This window comes from Protopterus annectens, chromosome 8.part0, assembly GCF_019279795.1.
Source record: "Protopterus annectens isolate FY-2018-M chromosome 8.part0, PAN1.0, whole genome shotgun sequence".
NCBI classification, from domain to species: Eukaryota; Metazoa; Chordata; order Ceratodontiformes; family Protopteridae; genus Protopterus; species Protopterus annectens.
In genome coordinates, this window is record NC_056741.1 from 1,509,889,452 (window position 1) to 1,509,913,251 (window position 23,800).

Sequence of the window (23,800 nt, forward strand, 5' to 3'; positions counted from 1 at the left end):
ATGTTGCTGTTAAACTAGATAACCAAAATGGGTTCAAAACTTACTAAGAGATTAAATATTATACATCTGATTCATTTTTCCTTTAAAGTGCTGCTAAGATGAAAATTGTTACTCTTTGTAACTCTTTGTTTAAAAAAGCTTTTTTTGATAAATAGCCATTTTCTCTTTTACACAAAACAACTGAGAGCATCCAAGCTTTTTCATGAACTATCTGTCCCATTGCCTTTGGCACCAGCTATGTATATTACAGAAAGGCAATACCCCCAAGGTGACCAACAGTTCCAGTTTTTCCAGGACAGTCCCAGTTTGGAAGTGTCTGTCCCGGAATCCCAAACATTGTCTTTGGGACACAGAAATGTCCCAGTTTTGACTGCTCAGTCTGAATGGTGACTTGGCTTCCCAGGGTGGTCAGAACCCTGCTTTCCCATCCTAAGCAGCTCTGGGGACTTTATGATTTTTTGGGAATGCCACTGGGTATGAGGTAAGGTCGGATGCCTTCACCCTGGCTGAGCCATCCAGGCCCTGCTGTCATCAGTCAGTCACTCCCTCAAGGACTTCCATCATGAGGGGGTTCTGCTTGACCCCACTCACCCAGACAGGAGCTCTCCAGGCCCTACACCCATTTGCCTGGTGCTCCCATACTAACTTCTGTCAGGGCCAAACCCTACAGTCCTCCCCTTCAATCTGCCCAAGAGACCATCCATGGCCGTGGCCCCCCATGTCAGGGGACTCCGCTGCCTGCATGTCTCCTGCAGGCTGCCAAATTGTGCTGGATCACTCATGCCCTCTAACCCTCTCAGGGAAGCTTCCCTCCAGTCCAGTCCACTCCTCCGGAACTCCCCCTCGGCCACTGAGGGGCAGATTTGCTCTCATGATGGTTTCAGAGTCCCCTGCTTTCCCATCCAGAGCAGCTCTGGGGCCTTTGAAATTTTTCAAGCATTCTATCGGTTATGGGGTGAAGTTGGATGCCTTCACCCTGGCAGGAGCTCTCCAGGCCCCTCTGCCATCCACCCTGGTGCTGCCTCAAGGACTTCCATCATAGGGGGCTCTCCCTGACCCCACTCACCCAGGCAGGAGGTCTCCAGGCCTCACCACTGTACACCAGTTGCTCCCATAAGGACTTCCATCATGGGGGGGCTGTGCCTGACCCTACTCACCCAGGCAGGAGCTCTCCAGGCCCTGCTGCTGTCCGCTCTAGCACCTCCTTAAGGATCTCTGTTGTGGGGAGCTCTGCCTGACCCCCCTCACCTAGGCAGGAGCTGGCCCAGCCCTGCCACTATCTGCTTCTCTCCCCCTTTCAGACTTCTGTCCCAGACAGGGCATGGTCCATACCCCCTCACCCAGGTGAGAGCTGTCCTGTACCAGTCACTTTCCACCTCTCTCTCCCTTCCAGACTTCCATCAGGACTGACCCCCTCTGAGGTTCCACTTCTACCCAGGAGAGAGAGAGCTCTTTTCCAGGGTTACATATCATCTAACTGCTGCCAACTCATGCAGTGTCATGCGTGCTTTTGGAGCCTCTCAGGGGATCTTCCCAGCCTCATGGAACTCTGCTGGGCCACAAAGCCTCAGACAGTCCCTCAGCCAGACTACTGTGACACTGGTTCTCCACTTTGCCTTGCATCTAGGACTTTCAAACTCGCAGGGGAGATGGCCTTGGGTCCTCCCATCTCTGCACTTTTTGTGATGTACTTCAGTCTTTCACCCCCACGGTGCAGGTGCCGATGAATGTGCATCCCTTCAAGCCTCCTGGCATGTGGTCTCTTGCCTCCTGGGTGGTGCTATTCACAGAGTGACATCCCCACAGTACCTGGTGAAGGACAGGTGGCCAACCTGCCTGCCCCGGTGCAAGATGACATAGCTGCCCTATCTCCACTCCCATGGGGGCTGGGAGAATGGGATTGCAGACCTGTCTTCCCAGGGTGGCCCTCAAGTGTCCCAGTTAAGGTCCTGTAACAAAATGGTCACCTTGAATACCCCTTTTGTCTTTACAATAATAATTTAATTACCTTAATTCATAACAGTTCCTTAGAGATACAGCAAAAGTTTCTGTTGTATGGATCACAGTTACCGATGTCTACTGGGTGTAGTGGGGTCTAAATAAAGTAAATAAGATCCCTGTTGCCATAGAGGGGGCTGAATAACATTACACATGTATTGACAGTATTATCACTACTACATAATTCTTCCTACACTAGACAGTACTGTTTCCAGCCTCAGTTCTGCAGATCCACAAACAGAGCTGTAGCTGTAGTTTATTTAAATACCAGTGAGTTATATAGCAGTGGCATGCTATGTAACTGCTGTGTAAACACGCATAGCCCTGGCAACCATCGATACATAGTTTTGCAGACGGAACAGAGAGTCAGAAATATCCTACCATTATGCCACTGGTATAATTGTACATCTTATTTAGTATTTCTGAATCCTCACACAACTAAATTAATTTAAGTGCTGGGATACAGACACCAGCTTTATTGCTGTTCAATAGGTTATATGGGAACACTGTTGATGTTCAACATTAGATTACTTTTGCAGTTGCCTAACCTATCTGGGTCCTACCCCTACTGATAAGACAGTTTTTAAACTTAAAGGACATGCACTTTAACTATCCAGAGCTTGAGGGGTGCTCCATATGAAAAGATAAGTAGAATGCCAAAATAATCAGAGCGTTCTTGATACCAAAGTGCACTTCTTTTCCGGGTCCCCTGGAACTGTTGGTCAGCTAGTGAACCTTCAAGGCTGGGCAGAAATGTTCCCTGTTATGGAAAACCTTCCACTACTTTTATTTTATATTTTTTTCATTCTTCTGAGAAAAAACACATATACTTGCATTTTTCTAAAATATTGAGTTTACTAGGAAAGTAAATGTTTTCGGACTGTATTTGCTTTTCTAAGGTAGTTTTGGTATGTGAATACTTAAGTGAACTTTTTGTGTAATGTTTCTATTTTCTGACATTTTCCCACATTTTATATGTCTGTGTCTCAAAGGCAAGATATTGTGTTTGTGAGGATTAGCAGTGTTTTACTTGAACAGTACCATTTGATCTCTACCTTAACTTTTACTGACTCATTCTGGCTATGCTATCCATCTTTGAGGTCTATGGAGCAATTGCCAGTCTCTACGTCTTACCTTCCCTTCTCTGCTAGAATAAAAAAGTTGTCAAACAGTCTTTGAGTGTCAGGATGGCTCCTGTTGTGCCTAAGCTGCTGATGGGTGACTCTGCTGTGGCATCTTTTGGTTCCTAAGACCACGCAGCTTTTTCTACTGGTCTGTCTGATGTTGCATCTACAGGCACCAAGGATCAGAGGAATAACCAAGTCCTCTGCAGTTGTAGGGATGTCCTTAATCTCAGAGGAAGGGGGCAGGTGAAGGTCCTTCACTCAGCTGATAAATAAACCTGAATCTTATATGAGCATGCCTGCTAGGGGTCAGTCATTTTCAAAGGAATTTCACAGGAACAGTGAACATAGTGAGAAAATATTGCCTTCTTCTGTTTCTTTTTCTGTGGACAGGGAAGATATGCTGCCTTTTTCTTACCTACTTCTTCTTTAGGCAAGAAAAAAAAAAACAAAAGAGTTGCTTCTCTTTCTGATTTTGATTTTCAGTCAAAGGAGCCATCATTACAGGATGATGGTCATACTTCAGGAATTTTTTTTCTCAGTCTGAACATTCTGATTCTGTGGAAAGTATTGTTTCAGATTTCCCTCCTGAAAATTTAGCTTTTTCTAAAACTTTATCTAAGATGAAAGGTTTTTCAATGGGAGCAAAATGAAATCCATATTGTACAGAATGATTTGTTACAGTTATAAATACATATGTTTGTAGCGGTTCCTTCTGTTTTGCCCTCTTTAGAGAATGTTTTTCACACTGCTTCTAGTTTGCCTGATAGTCAGCCTCCTGCCCCCAGGAAGCCTGGCAGGTTATATAGGGTAGTTCAGACTCAAAAGTATTTGTTTTCTTACACTAAAGAAGATCCAGCAGTGATTTAATTGTCTAAACCGTATATTAAACAGATTGCTGCTGCTAACTCCACTCTCTCTCTCTCTGAGAAGGATGGGAAAGATTTTGACAAGTTCAGGAATAAATTGCATTCTTCTGCAACCTTAACTTTCAGAATTTTAAACTGTAAGGCTTATATGTTAATTTTTTTACATTTATCTTTCTAAAACATACAAATGGTAATGGTTAACCTTCCTTTTTTTAAGGTAAAACAATCTTTGACTGCATCTTTAATACCTGTTTTTCATGTTACTAAACATAGTTTAAAGTGTGCTTTATGATGCTGCTGATTCTTCCCCTAGAGCTACTGCTTCAGGTCAGTAATGAAAGAAATTTCTTGGTTTCATTCTCAAAATCTTCCTGAGGATGTTAAAACTGAAATGTTAAATTCCTGTTAGATAAGAGAGTTCTTTTTAGGCCTTCCTCAACTGAGATACTCAAGAAGTGTGATGAAAGAGGAAAATTGATTGAAACAGTGACTCCAGATTTTCAACCCTACTTTTTAAAGGCAAACAGAAATTCTCCTTCCTCCTCAGTTCACTTTTCTAATAAGCAATGAAGCAGTACAGATTCATCAAACAGGAGTTTAAAAAGCAATGGCAAGGAGACTCAAAAAAGAAATGAAAAACCTTGAAAAAAGCAAGGACAGTCTTCCCAGTCAGCATGACTATTTGCCTGTTCATGCCCCCCCACCCCCACACTGCCAACCTCTGCATCTCTCTGAGGCTTCTTCTTCCCTTGTAGCACCAGACTGTTTCAGACAAATGGACTCTAAATGTAATCCAGCAGGGTAACTCTTGGCAGATGGAACTCCCGCTCTTCTTCCTAGGGGATTCCTCCTTACCCAGTAAATCAAGTCTCCATGTTCCTTCTGATTTCCATCAGATGTTTTCACAGGGAGTAATAGAACAAGTGCCTCCCTGCCAGATGGCCAGAGGCTTTTATTTAAGTATTTTTCTGGTACCAAAAAGGGAGGAGCATTGAGGCCACTGCTGGACCTTTCCTTTCTAAATCTTTTTATCAAGATTCCAAAGATCAGAAGGCTGTCCATCCAGTCCATTTTGCCTAAATTATCATCACTAGCTTTTATGGTAAAGCTAGACTTAAAGGATGCTTACATGTTCAAATTGGCAAACAGTTCAGATATTTTTTTAGGTTTTCTGGGTATGGCTTACATTATCAGTTCTCTGTCTTACACTTTGCACTTTTCACTACACCAAGCATGCTCACAGTGTGTCTGGTTTCAGTAATTGTGTTTTGCAGACTTCAAAGCATTCACGTCTTTTCATATTTAGATGATTGTCTTATTTTTGCAGACTTTTCTTCCAACTGTCAGTAGCCTTTAGCAGCTGTTTGGAGTCTTCTACTCAGTCTGAGTTTTCAAATCATCTTGTGAAAATGTTTTCTTGCCCCTTCTCACAGAATTGTTTTCTTGGGATGTCTGTTAGATTCTGCACTGGAAAGAGCCTTTTTTCCTCCAGACAAATTAGAGATGTTTCAACAGTTCTTCCTGAGTTTTTCCAATCAAAGCCCGGTATCTGCAAGTGATTCACTCAGTATTTTGGGGTACATGATGTGACAACCCTCCAATGGATCAGTAATCAAGAAGTCTCAATACTCACCACTGGCAACAGTTGGGGATGTTCACTGAAAGGATGACAAGTGTACACACAGTATTTCCAGATGCAGCTCTCTGCATCAAGTGCAATTTCCCTTAAGAACACACAGAGATCACAGACAGTCCAGGGCTGGTTTCTCCCTCTTCCTCCATGTAGAATAAGAAGTGTGCTCTACCTTTAAGAAGCATTTCTAAGTCTGTGTGTGCATATAAATTCTAAGCATATGTTATCTCCAGTGCCATTTTAAAGGTGCAGCCAGAGTGTTAAGATCTATGTGCATGATAGCTAGTTTGTTTATAAGTTAAAGTTGCTTAACTTTGTTTACAATGTGCTTGTATATAATAAAGCTGCTTGAACAAAAACCCACAACATTCGTCTGTTTCTTCCTGACCTGGCAAGTGACATGGTGTCAGATGTGGGATTGAGATTCAGAGCCATGAGGTGCAGAGGTAACAATGATGACAAACTAAGTAAACTAAGAGAAAAAAGGGCCAGAAGCAAGCTAAAGGTAAAAAGCATACACAAAAAGATTTATTTATTAAAATGGTTATAATGGAGTATTACAAGGGCACAAAATGTATTATTAAGGAAACAAACATCATAGAAATGTTTATTAAGCAAAAAGAAAGCATAAAAAGCTTGTTAAACAAAATGTTTGGAACAAGGTTATTTGATAAAACGAGCATGTCTAGAGTTAAAATGAGCACAAGGGAGTATAATGGACATGAAAAAAGATTAAATGAGCAAAACAAATATAAGAAAACAGCAGAAAGAGCACATTAAGAGATTAAATAAGCAGAACGAGTATAACAGAAGGGGCAGAAAAGGGCATGATGAGCATAAATAAAACAAGGTGACTGTATATGTTTTGGTAAATTGCAATGTTTTGGCATAAACTACTACTTAGCATTGACTAATGCCTTGAATTGCATAACTGGAGTTATTCGAAGTGTCTCAAAGTGTGTAAAAGTGCTTACAATGTATGCTTATTACTGTGTATTCATTCTGCAGAGTTTGTTGTGCGCAAAGTGCAGCTATTTCATGAAGTGCAGCCAAATACAGTCATTTCAAGTAGTTTCTTGTGCATGGGTATGTCTGTTACCAGAGTGCTGTCTTTACAGTGTTTCTTGCACTGTACAGAGTATTTGGAAAAGTGCAGCCATTTTGGAAATTCAGTGTGCTGTGTGCTGTTATTCACAAAGTACAGTTATTTTGAAGTGTTTCTCACTCTGAACTTCTTCTGTCCAGTTCATTTGCAAAGTATAATTACTTTGAAACAGTTTATTCACAAATTGCAATTACTTTGAAATAGTTTATCCATAAAGTAAATTTGCTTCGAAATGTTTCTAGTCCTCAGCTTCTATTGCCCAGTTTATTCACACTACTCAGTTATGCGAAAGATTTCTTAAAATGAGGATAAATTACTTTGTCAAATAATTTCAAGATAGACGACTCATACAGTAAAATAATTTCAAGGCAAGTGACTTTTACAGTAAAGTGATTTCAGAGTGTTACAGTGGCCAGAAGATTTATTTAAAAAAGTTCAGTTATACAGAGGCTTATCATGCTGTTGCAAGTACTGGCATAGATTTCAAGCATATGCGTGTGTACAAGTGTGTGTTCATGTACATTTGCAAAAGTCTTCACTAAGATATGTTAATATGGCAGACAGATTTCGCAAGCCACAACCACTTGTATTTGATCAAAATGTTGCAGAGAATTGGAGAATATTTGAGAAAGAGTATGATGTATTTATACAAGCAGTTTATTCTGATAAAGATGCATGCACCAGGGCATTCATTTTATTAAACCTAGCAGAGTCAGAGGCCATTGAAAGGAAGCATTCATTTGTGTATGCACCAGCAGTGTATGAAGGTGAAGGAAAAACACATCGTATTGTTGTGCAGGCTGAATCAAGGGAAGACCCCCAACTGTTTGAAGCGCAAGTGCAGAGAAATATGTAACCTCCAGACTAATGTTACATTAGAAAGGCATTTATTTTACACAAGAGATCAGAAGCAAGGGGAAAGTTTTGTAGCTTACATTACTGACCTAAGAAACAAAGCTAAAACTTGTCAGTTTGGTGATTTAAAAGATGAGGTAATAAAGGACAGACTTGTGTGTGGTATTAATAATGCTGCTGTGAGAAATATTTTGCTTCATGACAGTGACTTGATGCTGAGAAAAGCCATTGAGATTTGTCAGATTTGTCAGATCCATGAGGTTACAGAGAGGCACACAAGTATGCTTGCTAGTGGTAAGAGAATGGTTTCACTAGGCTCCTAAGCTAATGTAGACAGCATGCAACATGTAACAGGAAAAAGCAGGCCTAAGCACATGGCAGCAGCAGCCCTTGCTGGACTCCCAGGTGAAGCCTGTAGTCTTATCACATATTCCAAGACCAGTTCAATTACAGGAGCATGCTCAGTGCAGAACCAGGGCTATCCAGTGCAGAACAAACACTACTCAGTACAGTATAAGGGTGACTCAGCAAAACCCAAATCAAGCTTTATTGTTAACTGTTGCAATTGTGGTGCCAGCCATGAGTCCAGAAGAGAAAAGTGCATAGCATTTGGTCAGCAATGCCACAAATGTAAAAAGTGGAACCATTTTCAGAGATTTTGTAAATCAAGTAGACCTAACACAGTTACAAAGAAGGGTCACTCAAAAAAGCAAGTGGATCAAGTAAACCTGCAACAGTCCACTTTCTATGTAGATGTTGTGTCAGTGAAAAGACTGATGCAATAGATTTGTTGGCAAAAAATGAAGTGCTTTGTACTGTTCGGATCAATGGCAAATCCATTGAGCTCAAAATGGACACTGGTTCAAAGTGTAATGTTATGTCTGCAGATACTTTTGCAAGGGTCAGAGCTGGTGAACAACTCAATGTGATTAGTTGTGCGAAACTTGTTACTTATGGAGGTGAAGAAATCCAAACCGAAGGCTCAGTAGTGCTTTCATATTATGCGGCCAACAACTGTTAAAGCTTATTATTCTATGTAGTTTGAAGACCAGTGCAGTCATTATTGGGTCTTGGTGACGGTTTGAAAATGAATCTGCTTTCTTTTACCAAAGAAGTTCATCAGATAAGTATGTCTTTCAGTTCCAGCTTCACTAACTCTATTTTTTCAGAGTATGCTGACGTTTTCCATGACAAGATGGACACATTTACACTGGTTTATTCCATGAAACTAGACACAGAGATCAGTCCAGTGGTCAGACCAGCAAGAAGAGTTTCAATAGCAATGTAGCATATAGTCAAAGCTGAGTTGGATAAAATGGTGCAAGAAGGTGTAATTTGTCCAGTTACAGAACCCACCAAATGGGTGTCATCTATGGTAGCAGCTCATAAAATGGCTTAGATGAAATCAGAATATGCACTGACCCAAGAGACTTGAACAAAGCATTGAAAAGACTGCATCATCTTATGCGTACAGTCAAAGAAGTCGCAGCCCTGATATCGAATAACACTGTTTTTTTCTGGCTTAGATGCAAAGAGTTAATTTTGACAAGTGATGCTTGATCCCAAATCTTCACTACTGACTACATTCAGTACCCCATTTGGAAGATATAGATTTCTCAGAATGCCATTTGGAATAAATTCTGCAAGTGAAGTCTTTCAGCGTGCAATGGAACAAATTGTTTTGGGTTATCCTTGCACCATAATAGTAGATGATTTATTTTTCAGAGGCAATGGTGAGGCAGAGCATGATGGAAATTTTAAGAGAGTTCTAGACAGAGCACGTGAAATAAACTTAAAGCTTAATCCTCTGATGTGCAAATTCAGATTACCAGAAGTTACATATGTAGGTCATTTGTTTACAAGTATTGGCTTGAGACCAGACCCGCCCAAGCAAGCAGTCATTCTTGAAATGCCAGCACCAAACAATGTGCAAGCTCTACAATGTTTTCTTGGTAAGGTCAACTATTTATGCAAGTTTATATCAGACTACAGTGAATTGACAGTGCCTTTGAGATAGCTCACACATAAAAATGTTACATGGTCATGGCTAAAACAGCACCAGAAAGAATTTGAAGTTCTTAAACAGAAAATTGCTACGCCACCAACATTAAGGTACTATGATGTCAACAAACCAGTAACTCTTTCCTGCGATGCTTCAGGATTTGGTTTAGGTGCAGTTATTCTTCAAGAAGACAGGCCAGTAGCCTATGCATCTAGAACACTTACCCAGACTGAGCTGCAGTATGCTCAAATTGATAAAGAACTTTTGGCAATAGTGTTTGCATGTTCCAAGTTTCATGATTATATCTATGATCGAAATATCCAGATTGAAACTGTTCATCAACCTTTGGTTACTATTTTAAAGAAGCTTATGCATTCCACTCCAGAGAGATTACAAAGAATGATGATCAGGCTGCAAAAGTACAACTTCAAAATGGTCTATACGAAATGCAAACTTCTTTATCTGACTGATGCCTTATCCAGATCTCCCAGAAATATAGCGGAACAGCTTGACGCAGAGAATTTTGACTTTGATGTAATGGAAGTGCATAATGTTTCTACTACAAGACTTGATGAGCTATGAGATCATACAATGACTGATCCAGTTTTGCAAAAGCTCAATCGCTGCATCAGTGTTCGATGGCCATCAAAGCAATCCAGTGTACCATCCAATGTGCAACCTTACTTTCCTACAGAGATGAGTTGCTGATGGAAGATAACATTATTTTCAAAGGTCCTAAAATTGTTGTTCCTGCTTCCTTACAACAAGAATATATCCAAATTTTACATCATGGTCACCCAGGTTCCGAATCTACTAAGAGAAGGACGAGAGGACTTGTGTTTTGGACTTCTCTAGTGAAAGACATTGATAGAGTACTTTCTTCCTGTTCAGTGTGTAATAGTACTAAACCACATTTGCAAAAAGAGCCACTTCAGCTAAGTCAAATCCTTGAACTACCTTGGTCAATAGTAGCTACTGACATTTTCAAGTGAAACAATCAACATTACTTAGTACTGGTAGACTCTTATTTGAATTGGTTTAAGATAAATCTACTACCTAATCTAACTTCTGCTCCAGTCATTACTAACTTGAAATGCCATTTCTCAGTTCGTGGCAGTCCACAGAAATTACTTTCTGACATTGGTACCCAATTTACCAGTTAATTGTTTCAGAAATTTTCAAGAGAATGGGACTCCGTACATGTTACTAGTAGTCAAGAGTATCCGCAATCAAATGGATTTGCTGAACGTGCAGTACAGAGTGCAAAGCAGTTACCTGAGAATTCAAAGTGTGATAATATCAGTGTTTTTTTTTTATTTACTCAATCTCAGAAACATACCCCATGATGATATACTTAGTTCACCCGCTCAGGGACTTCTATCCAGGCAACCAGAACAACACTGCCTATCATTTCTAGTTTATTGAGGCCTAAAGCTAAAAACAACAAAGCCATTAGAGCCTAGTTATTTAAGAAGAGGTCTTTTCAAAAGTCCATCTATGACAAATCAAACAGATTTCTTCGCCCATTGAAAGAAGGAGAGACAGTGAGGATACAAACAACGAAAGGTTCGACTGGATTGGTCAAGTAACGAGTATATGTGCAGAGCCGAGATCCTATTTTGTTAAAACCGAGGGTGTGGAATACAGGAGAAATCACAGACATCTTCTTCCTGTAGCAGAACCAACATCACAATATTGTTCCTATGACAAAGACTCTAACTCTCAGAGCAATCCAGATGATATATATGTTCCTGAACATATCTTGACTTCTGTTACTGTACCAGCAGATGATTTCAAGGTTCCTAAGATTGAAAAGTTGGCAGAGACAATTCCAGTTCATAGGTTCATAGGTGTGTACTGGGCTAATGGCCCTGGGGGCTTTACAAGCCTAGCCATAGGACTACCCTGGCATAGTGCCACCCAACCTTAGTTCCCAATGTCTCTGTCGAGTAGAGCCACTGGTGTTATCCCCGGTGTGAATTTTCTGTTTCCCATCCACTCGTCAATATTTCTCTTGAAGAGGGTCAGCAAGGTGCTCTGCTTCACATGTATGGGAAGTCTGTTCCATAGCATGGGCAGTCTCTGGGTTATGAACCTGTCCCTCTAGCATGTTCTGTTAATTGTGGTAATGAGGTTGAGGTCTCTGCAGTGTGTGGTGCGGAGGGACTGGGATTTCTTTAGATGTAGCATTTCTAACAGAGCTGGGTCAGACATGGCTTTGTAAGTCAAGCAGAGATCTCTTCTAAGTAGGCGATATGAGACAGAGAATAGTTGGAGTTTTTTTGAGTCTGTCCATATAGGACAAGTGTTTAAGGCCTAGGATCCTCTTTGTGAGATATTTTTGCGGCCTCTCCAGTTGTTGCAGGTGTCTAGTGAAGTACATGCCAAATGGGACATTGTACTTGATGATTGGCCTAATGAGGGAAGAGTAGAGGAAGACAATGACCTCTTTCTTCCTGGATGCAAAACCCTTAGTAATGAGATGTGCCACATGGAAGGACTTTCTGACCACAGTGGCAATGTGGTGATCAAAAGAGAGGTTGCTATCAACCTGTGTTCCCAGATTTCTTATAAAGTCTTCTGTGTTCAGTGGACTACCATCAATGTGGTAATTCATGGGAACTGGGTTTTTCTCAAAGGGGATGACAACACATTTTTTGGCATTCAGCTTAAGGTCATGGTTCTGACACCAGTCGTTGGTCACAGTGAGGCCATTCTATAGGATGTCTACATCACTTGGGGAGTTAATAATAGCTGCCAACTTGCAATTGTCTGTGAACTTTGTCAGCCAGAGTCCCTTCGTGTTGGCCTGGATGTCAGAGAAGTAGATACCAAACAGGAGAGGACCCAGGACTGAACCCTGTGAGACTCCACTCGTGACTAATCGTCAGTCTGACTTGGAGTCAGCTACTTTCACACTGTGGGTTCTGTGAGCCAGTTTGCAACCCACCTAGTGATATAGGGGTTTATGCCAAGCTTAGTGAGTTTTTCTATGATTCCTGAGTGGAGAATGGTATCAAAAGCATTGGCCAGATCAAGGTAGGCTGTATGAACCACCTTGCATTCATCCACAGCTTTGCTGACTGACTCAAAGATGTTGACCAAGTTGAGCAGGCATGATCTACGCTTCACAAAACCAAACTGTGTGGGATCCAGAGTTTGGAGATTCCCTATATCTTTGTTTATTAGGTCCATGATGATGTGTTCCATAGCTTTGCATATCAGACTTGTCAGGCTAATGGGGTGATAGTTCCCAAGGTCTGTAGTCACTCTCCTCCTTTGTGTAGAATGATAACTGTAGTAGTGCGTCATTCAGCAGGGATAAAGCTTGAGGTGAGGCTGTGATTGAACAGAGCACACAGGTGAGGTGTCAGTTCACTTTGTAGTTCATGTAGAACACAACCAGGGATATTGTCAGGTCCCATAGAAGCTGTATTCTTGGCCTTGGACAGTGCTGTTTTAACCTGTGCAGCAGTAATACTGGGTGCCTGGCAATCAACTGCTAAACTAGATCCCAATTTTTATATCACGTGATATGGTCACATCTCAAAGCCCAGTGTGAAATATATAGCAAGAACTTGGACATAGTTGTATATATGTACCTAGCTTTGTATAATTGCATGATGAAAATTATTCCTGTGTAAATTGCATATTTATTAATTCCAGTGGCAATGACTGACTCATTTCTCAAAGAGGGAGGATGTAGAATACCAAGTGTGCTGTACCTTTAAGAAGCATTTCTAAGTCTATGTGTGCATATAAATTCCCAGCATATGTTATCTCCAGTGCCATTTTGAAGGTGCAGCCAGATTGTTAACATCTATGTGCATGATAGCTAGTTTGTTTATAAGTTAAAGTTACTTAACTTCATTTACAATGTGTTTGTATATAATAAAGCTTCTTGAACAAGAACCCACAATGTTCGCTTGTTTCTTCCTGACCTGGCAAGCATCACTTCAGATCCCCAATAAGACTCCCCATTGTTACAGCAACAGAGCTGAGATCTCAGCTGAGTGACCAAGCCAAGACATCCAGCATCTCTCTGTCCAACGAGTGCTTCAAGTCCCTGCCCAAGTAGCTGACACATGCAATCCATTTGAGGTTTGATTTACAAATACACACACACACACACACACACACACACACACACACACACACACACACACACACACACACACACACACACACACACACCTGTGAAAGGCTGGCGCAAGTTTACAAGCTATGCCCCTTCTCCCCAGACTATAAGGTAGTTACTACTGCCACCAGTCACTACTTATCAGCTACTTTAGGGACCTTAACAAAGGATTTCCAATTTTACTGTGAAATATTAATATTAATACAAATGGTAGTTTGACCAAGAGCAAGGCTATTAGGAGTGGCCCACACAGTGTCACCAAATAAATATGCAAGTACTCTTAAAACTTATATATCTCTACACAGATCATCCACAATGAAATGTTTAAATATATTTAATAATAAAAGAACAAGACAATACTAAATATATTCACAGTGACATCAGAGTTCAGAACCACAGGAAATATTTAAAATAACATTGCAGTACAGGCTCACACAAATAAAGAAAAACATCTAAACTAAGCTTCACTATATTCCTGACTAAATCTAAGAGAATTACACTGCTCCTTAAAAACTTACTTCATTAGAGCAAGGCAGATGTATGGTAAATGGTTCTTGACAGGTCTAAGACTGAATACAGAATGCACTGTCTCACTAAGAAACTTCTCAAATTAATATCTAAAATATTATTGCTGGGATAGCTTGCAGGATGACATTATTTCTGGTCATCTGACTTCTAGCTCCCGGGCCAAACCCCCCCCATTGCTAGAAGCTGGTAGCATTTAGCATCTACCTGTAAAAATATACAGACAAGGGCTTTTTCTCAGATCTTTGGCAGATGCTGGAAGTTATAAAACAATTGCATTCCCTCATGCTTCAAAAGTAGCAATTAGTTCACTCCAAGGACAATACAGAAAGCTTCCTAGTACAGACCTTGTGTCTCCGGCTGCATTGAAAACTTGAGAGGTAGCCTCTTTATTGCGTCCTATAAAGTAATTTAATTTCCGATATTTTTCTATAGTTTGCTGAACTGAGGTTAACCTCCTATATTCCAGTTTCCACTGTTAAAATATATACATTTAAACAGTTACAATAGTGCATGTACATTTTTGTTCTCTCCCAGTAGGGCACACTGTGGTTACATTTCAAACACAGCACTTTGCAAATACCTTTTCAACATACACATCTGTACAAGCTGTTTGATATACATATGACATACAGTTCTAATACAGTTGTAACACAAATGTCTTGTATAAATCATTTTGATATTCACAAATGACATATAATTATTCACAAAATTCCAGCTAGCTGTGCTGGCAGTATTTCCTTTCATCACACATGTGATCACTGATTCTCATACATTCAAAAGAAAAAGAAAAAAACTCCACTGCACCAGTGAACCAAATGATCCATTTAATGGAATTAAAACAAACACTAAGCATGTTCACCCTCTTACTTTTAAGGGCTTCATCAGAGTAAAGCCTTCCATTATTAAAACACTTTAGTCACAAAAAAATCACATGAATCTTGATGTCATCGATTAAATAATTAAAAGCACAGTAACAAATGTCAAACATAAAAACCTTGTGTTACTTAAAGCCAATCATCCATATCTACAATATTGTTAAGACCACACCAGTTTTTAAATATACACAAAAACAATCTAAAATTAATACTAATTTTGTGTGCTGATTTTATTTATGTATAATTTGGATGCCCTTAATCTCAGTATATCACTGAGTGAACAACTTCCATTAATGCCTGGCAGAACTGTGGCATCTAATCTAAGTTGCCATTCAGTCTCTTTTCTAACTACAACTTAGCATCTCCTCCTCTCTCAGTAGGTACAATTCTATCTATGACGAAAAAAAGAAATCTCTTAAAATTTGTACAATTCAAACTGCGTTTATAAAGTGCATTTTCATTTCTATGATTTTGTATGTCCCTCAAATGTTCGCTGATCCTTTCTTTTAACTTGATAATCATCTTGTCAACATAAAATGCTGGACAGCTTGTACACATGGCAAGGTAAACTGCCATTTTAGTATTACAATTTCAATGACCAGGGCAAGATAAACTATGGAAATAAGTCTCGATAACAACATAGGGACTAACAATGATGCCTTTACACATCCTGCACAAATTCCATTTGGTCATATTAGATGTATGTATGTATTTTAAATTTTTCTCTCTCTCAAATATATCCTTAAGATTTTTACCCCGACTATACACCATCTTGCATCCTTCTCCCAGAATAGCTTTAGCTGCTATTCTTCATTTGTTAATGTATCACCAAACAATTCCATTCCTATATCATGTGGAATTATTGAAAATAAATTCACCACATCAATGATCACAAAAATATAATTCTCTGTCAAAGTTAAATCTCTAAGTTTTTCTAGACAGTGCGAAGAGTCTGTCAGAATGTGACTTTTCTTAGTTAAAACTGTTTTAAATTGTACATCAGTGTAAGAGGCAATGGGTTCGGTCTTAGAATTAGCAGCCAAGACAATAGGTCTAAAAGGGGGTTGGGTCACAATTTTGTGGATTTTTGGGATACCAAACACCGTTGGTATTATTGGTGTATCCACACACATGTATGTGTAATTAACATAATCAATTACCTCCTGAGTCAAAAGATCATGTAGTAAACAGTCAATCTTAGCATAGGCCCTGTTGATTTCATTGATCGAAACTCTCTCATAGGTATCAATATCGTTCAGTATTTCATACATGTGACTGACATAATCCATTTTGGACATAATTACCACACACCCTCCTTTGTTTGGTTTCATGATTCTATAATTTTTTGAGTCATTTAAAGGTTTTAAATGGTTTCACTTCATAATCTCAAATTACTGAAATCACGAATTTCAGTAACCCGAGACTATAAAGTCGAACTGCCACAAGCATGAAAATTGAAATCTTGAAAGTGAAAGCAGTTCAAAGGTATAGCATTCAATTGCACTACTAACATTCAGTGCAGGCTTAAATACCTTTTGCACCAGGAACTGTTGATGCCGTGTATAAAACAACAATGTCCCAGAAAGGCAAAGCTATTCTACTATTAGACGGGTACGTTATGCAGAGGGAGAAAGTGGTAAAAGAGAAAACATACTGGAGTTGCAAATTAAAATGTTCTGACAAATGTATGAGAAGAGCAGTATCTCTAAGTGTACCAGATGGGGAAAAGCTCCAAAAATCCATTAAACATACGCATTCTGGAGATCCGAGTGAGGTGGAACATTATAGGATGTGTGCAGAGCTAAAGCTAAAGTCACAGGTTTCCTGGGATACACCCTGCCTCACAGTTGATGATGTTTTTGCTTCAACATCTGCTTGTGTAACACCTAGTTTACCTGCTTGGAAAAGACTGTTACAGCAAGTAGGAAGGGTCAGGCGGAAGGAATGTAAGTCAGTTACTGAGTAGTTGGTTACACTGCTAGACATAAACATGAATGATTTCCCCACAAAGTCAGGTGTCTTTGTCAGCAAAGTTATGAATGATGTATCAACTGAAACAACCACTGTAATTTTCACAGCTAGTCAGAATTTACTAGATCTCAGTACTGCAACCATTTGGCTAGTTGATGGTATATTCTTTTATAAGGGAATCATTTGCCATCAGTTTTATAGCATACATGGTTTGCTAAAGTATGGTGGCTTTCATAAGAGTGTGCTTCTCCTATATTGTTTCATGAGCAAAAAGTCACTGTAGTCCTATAACTTCATGTGGAATTGTGTCTTACAATTGCTTGATGAACATGAGTTTGAGATAGATGTCAAGTACATACTCAGTGACTTTGAGGTAGCTGCCAAACATAGTGTTGCTTTAAATTTACATGGTGTCACACCTAAAGGCTGCCTTTTCCATTTTGCTCAGAACATTTGGAGAAAGGTGCAACAGTTAGGTTTAACCCATTTGTATAATACTAATATGGATTTCCAGTTACATTGTAAATGTTTGGTTGGATTAGCATTCTTGCCAGAGGGTGATGTCTTAAGTACATTTAATGAGCTGAAGCAAATGTTTCCTATTGAAGGTAAGGAGTTATTGACATACTTCTCTGATTGGTACTTGCTGGGAAAACTTTGCAAATTCTGTACTAGAACTACTGGTTGTAGCAGGTTTCCCCCCTTATGCCGTATTGCATTTTGGAACGTGCACAAATTAAATACCTTTTTTCTACCCTGGACCCAGAATAGTGTAGAGGCCTGGCATCACCGTTTAAAATCACTCTTGGGCCGGAAAGCAACAAATCTAGCTGTGTTAATGACTGTCTTAGCCAGAGAGCAAGACAGAGTAGACGAATTGTGAGTTCACATGGCCTGCGGAAACCCGCCTTCCCCTAAGAGATGTCACGTAATTAAATGGCACAGCCAGTTTGAGACTGTACTGAAGAATAGTGCATTGTATACTCGTTTGGAGTTTGTCATGGCAATATCCAGGCTTCTGAAAATGTAAGGAGATATGTCATATTATATTTTTGTTTGGAAAGCAGTTCCAAAATGGGGTTTGCAGCAGAGATGTGTAATACTGCTATCAGGCACAAATGGTTATATTGTTTTGAAGAGAAATATGCTGTTTAAGTCCGCATTAATTATTTAGTTGTTGAAGAATGCCTACAGTGCAGTTTCTGAAGTACGCGTGCTGCTTTATGCTGCATTGTTTATGCTTACATTTTATGTTTTCTACATCTTGCAATGGCGAGTTGTGGTTTATAACACATATTCAGCTACGAGCACTAGCTTGTGGATGTGTTCATGATGGTATTTTGGACATTTACATTACGAGTGACGGAACTGGCAGTTTTGATTTTTGAATAAAGCATTTCATGCTTTTTTCGAGAATTTAAGGTTCGGTCTTTTGGATACAGGATTCTACACTACGGGATTGTGATAGTTCGTGATTTTGCACTTTCGACTTTATAGTCTTGGGTTACTAAAATTAGAGATTTCAGTAATTCGAGATTATGAAGTGAAACCGTTTTAAACACCATCTTTCATCAGGACATAAATTGTCCTCTACCTAATGCCTTTGACTTAACACAGTTCGCATTTCTCTTTCACACATTTTCTCAAAAGCAGTGACCATACTGTTTCCAGATGGCATAAATGTACTTTTCCTTCTAACTTTGTCAAAGTTCACCCTTGCATTGTTATTTTTGTTGGCAAAGAATAAAGTTAGGTTCAGCTGTCTGGTATACAGTTTCAAAATTGTTAACACCTTGGCAACATCAAGTCTAAAATTGGGGACAAATGTAAAACCCATTTTCAATAAATTAAAATGCACATCTTTAACCTCAAAATCAGACAAATGATATGCTGTAAAACCATCATGACATAACAGTTCTTAGGTTCAGTGTCACATTGAACCCCTCCCCAATTCCTCTGTCCCTGGTGACCATAATTGGTCCTCTTCCCATAATGTTGTGGTTGGGACCTCCGCTGGCCTTGTTGACCTTGTCCATAATATTTCTGGTTCTTGTTCTTCAACCTATGTGATCGTCCTGGGGGGGGGGGGGGGTTGGACTAAAAAAACATTCATCCCTAACAGAACCATCATACTCAATGTTAAAATCACTTGGGTCATTGTTGTAAGCATTACCAGTAAACCCTTCATTGACGTTATCAAATTCTTTAGGAACAGGATAGGCAGTTTTGTTAGTATAGTCATTCTTGTCCCTATAAAGTTTCTTTTGTTTCCTCTCAAAACGTTTTTTTTTTTTATTTATACTGGTTATTGCGTCTAGCAATTTATATATAGCACTTTTTACTGCCTGCTGCATACTTTTTACTGTATTTTATTGCTATTTTCTGTACTTGTTAAGCACCTATTTGCTCTGATTTCCTGCCAAGGAGTGTATCATATAACTGATTTGTTTGCAGTTAAAAGCATTCTGTAGAGTCTCCTTGCTCCTTTATCTGTTTAAAAACTTTCATTTTGTGGCTCACTGCTGTGATAAACATTTCTGTAGTGTTTACTGTCTAAAAGAGTGTAGGCTACTAGCTTTAGTATTGGTCCCGGCCCTCCCTCTCTGTTGGTGTCTTGCTGTTATACTTGGTGGCTTTGCAGTTGCCCGCCCTTACTGTAAATTTGATCTGGGACACTCCTCCCAGTTTAGTGTCATTAGCTCATTCTACCTAATACAGAGAGAACATCTAAGGAGGCCAACCCATTTAGTTTCTTTCCTTCTGTTCCTCCTTTCTCCCTTTCTTACAAAAAAAAAATGCCTGAGTCTCCTTGTGTTCTGACTGTGCTTCTCAAACATTTTGGAAATATAGAGTATATTTTAGTGCATTTATTAAAACTGTATTTGCCTTAATATTGCTACAACTCAAATGCTCTAGGTTGCACTGCATCTGAATTGTTTTAGTGTATTTTAGCTGCTTTTCTGTATATATAGACTTTTCTGTATATGTAGACTAGCTACTTATTCTGCTGTATTACTGCCTCTTAAATCATTTTTCAGTTCTGCACTTTCCTTGCTTCATTCAAAAAGTTTTAAATTGCTAATTTTGTAGAGTTTTAATTGCATTTACTGTTTAGGGCTATACACTCGACTGCATTAGCCTTTTCTGTGTTTATTTACTGTATTACTGCATTGTTTAGCCTGTTTTAACCAAAAAAAATACTATCTTGTTTGCTCGTTTCCTGCCTTTCCTAGCTAGTATAGTCCAGATCCCAAGCTTTGCTGGTTTCAAGACTTTATTTTCTGTGTTCAGAGGTATCCAGATCTTGCTGTGGTAGAGGGAAGTCCTGCTGCTTACCAGTGGGAGTGGTGAGCATTGTATTGCCTATCTAACACTAGAGGAGTGGTTTCCAGCTCTGAAACTGCAATTTTATTAGCCATTTTGGGCTGATTTCTATCCCTTTCAACTTTCTGGCTTAAAAACACATGTGTTTGCATATTTTTCACATTGTGCAGCACAGCGGGGCTACGGTTAAACTATTCCAGATGCCAGAAAGTCTGCTCTTCAAATTTTCCCTTAAAACTAGCTGGTTTCTCAGTAGTAGCATTAAAATCTGAACCCACGTGACTAGCACTTGCCCTAGAACCTGCTGGAAAGCACTAGGAAGCTTTAAACTGATACAAGCACTCAACTTTCCTTGTTAATAAGGAGAAATTAATCATAGGCACTAAACAGCCTATAACTGCAAAGTACATTGCAAAGGTAAGGGAAAACAGCTCTTGTACTTTACAAAAAAAGCACCTAAACAGGCATGTCCAATGGTCAGCTTCTGGTGATTTCTCCTGTCTACCTGGTGAATCTGGGCATACTGGGGCAATGCAGCAACTGCCTCATGTACACAGACAACCCTCTCCTCCTACCACCCAACACTACAACCTGTGAGAGATGGACTTACATAGCCAAACTGGAAGCAAAGCTCTCTCCGGCCAAGACTGTGCTAGACAGTCAAGAGGAGAAGGTTAACACCTGCACTACACTTCAAGCAACACATAGCCCTTCAAAACCCACACCATCAACACCCACACATAGCAACACTAAACCCACATATGCGGAGGCCGTTAACATTAACCTGCCCAAGCAACAAGAACTGCCGAAGCTGACACAAACAAACACCAGTCACAACCAAAGTGACACATAGCTCACAACACCAGTGTGCCACCCAACAACAGCCCCTAAGGCAAGACATCATACCCAACACTTTACTCATAGGTGACTCTATAGTTAGGCACACTGATGTCCCACTCACCAGGCTGAGCAAGGAGAAAATTACAGTCAGCTGCCTGTCGGGTGCCAGGATCCAGCACATAACGTATGCGCTCAAGTCACTCCACAACAAGTACAAATACGACTCTGTCATTGTCCATGTTGGAGTGAATGACTTCAGACATACCTCCCTGCACTACATGAAAAGAGACATGGAAGAGCTCTCGGATCATGTGGCCCAGGCAGGTATGACTTTAGCCCTGAGTAGCATCCTGCCTTTGCCCAGAATGATACCATAGTATAAGGACAAAATGTTTGACTTCAACAATTGGCTAAGCTTCTGGTGTCATTCAAAGGGGATCCAGTATCTGTCTGCCTGGGACGACATGATCGACAAACCATGATGCATTGCCAGAGATGGTCTGCACCTGTCACCCCTGGGATTCAGGTTACTGACTAAAGCTGAATTTTTTAGGCAAGGTTCAAAGGACAAAACCACCACCATAACAGATACAAGCATGCAAAATCTGAAGGTAATGCTATTCAATGCTAGAAGTCTAAACCTCAAAATGCACTCTCTCGAGGCACTCCTAAGAATGGAGAACATATCTGTGCAGTAACTGAGACCTGGTTCAAGACTCCAGAGAGCACCCCTGCAATACCAGGCTACAACTCTTAACACACTTTTCAGCCACCAAAGCAAGACCAAAACACTAAAGGTGGAGGAGTGTCCATATTTACCATATTTACCAAGGATATTCACACCTCCAGGCTAGTTGCCCAACACAATGCATCTGAAATTATCCAGGTGCAACTAACACTAGGTAAGACTGCAATGCAAATTGTAGCTTGCTACAGATCCCCCACTATGCCCCAAGATTCTCACTACACCTTTGTAAACATACTGGAAAATATTAAGATACAACTAAACACCCTAATACTGGGTGATTTCAACTACCCTGCCATTAACTGGGAAAACTACTTGAGTACCAACACCTTTTCCCAATGGTTCTTGGAATTCATAAATTCCAACGCCCTGGATCAACTAATCCATTGTCCCACCAGGGGCTCCAATATCCTAGACCTGGTCATTACCAACACAGGAGATAGATGCTCCACACCAGTGGTCACTCCTCATTTGTCAGGTCTGCCCATAAGCAAATCACCCTTGACATCCATATCCCCCCACCCCACCCCCACCCCCAGTAAGGAAACCTCTGTAAAAAACTTCTCCAAAGCCAACTTCATGCTACTTAAGTCAGAAGTGACAAACTTCATAGCACCTATGCAGACGGGAGCTGAAAGTTTGACTGCTGAATCCTACACTAAGGCGAGCACATCTACTCGTGCATGAATTATGCCATCCCAAATAGAACCAAGACGCTGTCGTCCAAAAAAGGGAAGCCAATCTGGTGGTCCCCTCCCATAAACAAACTATACAATAGAAGGAAGAAACTGTTGCAGAAAAGAGGAAAATCCCAAGATGTAAAAAACTCCCTTATCAGCCTCAGTAAGAAGCTGAGATCCCTCATAAAAGCCTCCAAAGCTAGTTACAAAAATACAATTGCCAAAGATTCCAAAGACAACCACAAGGCACTCTATAGTTATGTTGAGAATCTAAATGGCAATGCTCAGATCTGCTCTGAGCTACAACAGAATGCCATTAAATATACTAATCCCAAGGATATTGCCAATATCCTGGCAGATCGATTTAGTGCCAACTTCACCCCCCCTCACCCCCTAAAGGGCCCATCTCAATACCAAAAGATTGCCAAATTCCGGTAATCATGGCCACACAGGTAGAAACCGCACTCTCCAAAGCTAAGAATACAGCATCCATGGGAGCAGATGACATCCCGGGCTGTGTACTACCTGAACTACAAAATGAAATGGCACCTCACCTAAGTGTCATGTTTAATCATAACCTCACCTCAAGCTTCATGCCCACTGAGTGGCGCACAGCTACAGTTATCCCACTCCACAAGGGGAGATCCACCTTGGATCCTGTGAACTAACGTCCTATCAGTCTGATGAGCCTGATCTGCAAGGGCATGGAACGCATTATCATGGAACTTATAAACAAAGACATTGGCAACCTTCAAACACTGGACCCCACCCAGTTTGGGTTTGTGAAGGGCCAATCTTGTCTCCTGAACCTGATTGACTTCTTCAAATCAGTCTCCAGAGCTGTGGACGAGGGTAAGGCAGTCCACACAGCCTATCTGGACCTCACCAAGGCCTTTGACACCATCCCCCACTCTGGAATCATAGATAAACTTACTAAGCTGGGCATAAATCCCTACGTCACTCGATGGGTTGCCAACTGGTTTACTGACAGAACCCAGACTGTAAAAGTAGCCAACTCCAAATCCAGCTCCAGACAAGTGACAAGTGGAGTACCTCATGGGTCAGTCCTGAGACCACTCTTGTTTGGCATCTACTTCTCTGAAGCACAGGCCA